We start from the raw sequence: 4,003 nt of genomic DNA, 5'->3' as shown, positions 1-4,003 counted from the left end.
GGAGGAAGAGGAGAAAAAAAGAGGATGAGGAACCAATTGAGAAGAGTAAAGAGTGACCATCCAGATTGAAGAAGAGGAAGGAGGAGGAGGAGGAGGAGGAGGAGGAGGAAAAATAAGAAACCAAAGGGGAAGAAGAAGGAGATGAAGAAAGAAGCACAAGGAAGAAGAGAAGGAAGAGTCACGCACTGAGGACGAAGAAGAGAAAGTGACAAAGGTGATAATTTTAGCTGCACACCTCTCAGTAATGGACAAGGGGCCAGTAGGAAGAGAGAGAGAGAGAGAGAGAGAGAGAGAGAGAGAGAGAGAGAGAGATACCGATAAAAGTGAAGGAATAAGGAAGAGGACAGAGGTGATGAATAAGAGAATGAGAAAAGGTTAAAAAGAGAACATGGGAAATGGAGACTACGATTCTCTCCATTCTTCCGATCTCCCAGCCCCTCCTAGCCCCTTCACAGTCCCGTCCTAGCGCCTTACCTGCCCTCTAGAACCCTCCCAGCATTTCCCTTGCCCCTCCTAGCGCCTCACAGCTTCCCTAGAACTCTCCCAGCCCCTCCAAGCGCCTCTCAGCACCAGTTTCTCAGTTCTGGCGGCCTCAGGTCACGGCCTCAACCTCAGCTTCCCTCCTAGATAGCATCGCGAGACCTCAAGCGGCCTCGTTTAAGCTTACAGCGACCTCGCGAATTCAAGATTTACATGTAAACTCTTTGGTCGACTCAGTTGATGTCTAGTGTCCTCGCGAGAGCTTATGTGGATGCTGTAGACTTGCTGTGGTCTCGCTAGATCCTCGTTACTCTAATCAAACCCCATAAGTCCTCGTTAAATATCTCTAGGTCTAGCGAGTTCAGTAGCAGTCTCGTCAAATATAGCGTCCTCACAAAGTCCATCAGATATCTCGTCAAATCTCTCGAGTTCTGACGAGATCATTAGATAACTCATTAAAGACAGCGTCCTCGTGGAGTTCTCTCACATAGAGGCCGTCACTAGGTCTTCCAGTAACTGTCCACCCCTCAGCTGCCTCTCTGGATCCTGGAAGCCTGGAAAGTGGGCGTCTGTCCTTGCATTGTGGACGACGCGGGCAGAATAAATATTTCTTGTTACCAGCCCGGATGTTCTTCACCACCGCCCTCATCCTCCTCTTCTGCCCCGTCACAAACAACTGATGAAAAGTTTGTTGGCGTTGATTCTTGGCGTTGCTGCTTGGCGTTGCTTCTTGGCGTTGATTCTTGGAGTTGATTCTTGGCGTTGCTTCGTGGTGTTGATTCATGGTGTTGATTCTTCAAAAGTTTGTAGTCAACGCTCATGAATAAAACACGGACGAGGAATGGATGACTGGAGAGTAGTAGAGATAAAGATTTAAAATTAAAAACAAATATGAGTGAATGAGGAGAGAGAGAGAGAGAGAGAGAGAGAGAGAGAGAGAGAGAGAGAGAGAGAGAGAGAGAGAGAGATAGAGAGAGAGAGAGAGAGATGAATGAACGGAATGACTGATTATCGGAATCTCTTTACCATCATAATTAAGTGAGCTTGTTTGATAGCCAATGAAGTATTATCACTCACAATAAAAGAACTTTCGCGCCCAATTATCAATGATTCTGGGAGCACTTTGCTTCAATCTTGCTTTCATTAAAGTTTCACTCCCTTAAATGCTCAAGCAAACGCCTGCCATTAAAAAAAAGAGAAAATAGAACAAGGTAGGAGACCTCTTGCCCTCTCAAACAACTCTTGTGCCTCTTACACCTTCCCACCTCTCACGATTCTTGAAAAAAATCGATTGCGCCAAGTAGCCTCATAATTTGGGAGACCAACTATTAGGGGTAGTTGAGGCGCCCTCTGACCTCGGCTACTTCAGGCTGCTGCTGGTGTTGTTGGTGGGTCTTGGGGGGCTCTTAGCGGCGTTCCAGGTTCGTCTCGGGTTGATATTTTTCCAGGCAAACTCCGGGGCTACTGAAGGTGTTCTACGTGGGTGCTGGAACTGGTGATGGTGATTATGATTGGTCCTGGTGCTACTGACGGGGTTCCAAGTTAGTCCAGGGATGTTGGAAGTGTCCTAATTTAGTGTCGGTGTTGTTGATGGCATTCCAGGTGAGTCTTGAAGCCGCTGATGGCATGTGTAGTGGATTCTGAGTTCTGACGATGTTATATATAAGCGTCTGAGCTTCTGAAGGCGCTGTTGGTGGCTACTGAAGGCAGGTTGGTCTCAGGGAGCGGGTATCAAATCTCGGGAACGGGTACCGGGTCTCGGGGAACGGGTACCGGGTCTCAGGGGGGGCGGGGTGCCGGGGTCGCGAGCGTGATGGTAGTTGCAGAGTCACGTCGCGGGTAATTGCACCGTGACCTCTGACCCAGTAGCGGGGTCACTTCTCGGACTAAACGTCACCCGCCCTGACGTTGAGAGAGTTGCCAACATACCAGTAAAAAAAAAAAACACCTCCAGCTTCGAAACAAAAGACTTAAAAGAAACACCAAACAATAGATAAAAAAAAGACAAATTTATGATATAATTTTATTTTATTTAGATTTGAGAACTTTTTTTCCCCAGGTGAGTTAAGAGAGAGAAAAGGAATCTAGTTTTCCAATGGTGAATTTATCTGCACCAGGGCGACTCCACTGCGGTCAGGACCTGTTCATTCATCAAGCTGGAGTTTTTCCGACTGTTTCCACTCGCCTTGAGATAACGACAAAAGAGAAAAGATTTCGCAAGTGTCATAGTTTTCGACGACGCCAGCGATAAATAAAACGGCATTGTATCTTAACGTGGAAATAGAGACGGATTTTTTTCGGGGGGGGTGGGAGTTTATTTTGGTTCTTGTTGTTTATTGTGTTAAATGAGGTTTATATAGTTGATGAGATAATGGTAGAATCTATAGTTAGAAGGCCAGTGGAAGAACACACATACATACATACACACACACATATACATACACACATACACACACACACACCACGCGATAACTATGCGTACGGTTACCATCATCACAATCTTAATTCCCCCATCACCACCACCACACCCACACTCATCGCCGCAGCATACTACACCATCATCACAATCATATTCCCACCACCACCACCCACAATATCATCGTCAGTATTACCACCATCATTATCAACATCCTTCACCATCACCCACACCATCACCATAATAACAATCACTCATATCTTCATTGTCGTCACTATCACCATCCTTCACCATCAGTATAATCATCACTCATACCTTCACCATCATCACTATCACCATCATTATTCTTCACTATCACCACTATAACCATCATCTACACCTTCACCATCATCACTATCATTATGGTACAGTGTGTTATCACCATCAACACGCTCATTATCAGTTTCGTGATCTCAGGAAGCTTTGGGGGAGGGGGGTGAGAGGGGAAGGATGGGACGGGACGGAGAGAGGGGAAGAGGGAGGGGGAGAGGAAGGGGGAGGAGGGGAAGACGAGAGGGGAAGGGGTGAAGGTGTCCCAATTTGCCAGTCATTAAGACAGATATTTTGCCCTGTTTTTACTACAAGGTTCCCGTTAGTGTAGATGTGAAGGTGATGTGACTATTATTATTATTATTATTATTATTATTATTATTATTATTATATTATTATTATTATCATCGTTAATATTATTATTATTATTATTATTATTATTATTATTATTATTATTATTATTATTATTATTATTATTATTATTATTATTATTATTATTATTATTATTATTATTATTATTATTATTATTATTATTATATTATTATTATTATTATTATTATTATTATTATTGTTATTATTATTATTATTATTATTATTATTATTATTATTATTATTATTATTATTATTATTATTATTATTATTATTATTATTATTATTATTCTACATCTCCACATTCGATTTTCTTCTTCTTTAATATAATTTCTCTATTGATCTTCATTTATCCGTTATGTGATTCTGACTGTTTAAACAATTGCTTGATTGCTTGACTAAATGATTGACTGGCTAATTGAAGGATTG

Source organism: Homarus americanus, unplaced genomic scaffold, assembly GCF_018991925.1.
Source record: "Homarus americanus isolate GMGI-L3 unplaced genomic scaffold, GMGI_Hamer_2.0 scaffold40333, whole genome shotgun sequence".
Lineage (NCBI taxonomy): Eukaryota > Metazoa > Arthropoda > Malacostraca > Decapoda > Nephropidae > Homarus > Homarus americanus.
This window is presented reverse-complemented; position numbering follows the sequence as displayed.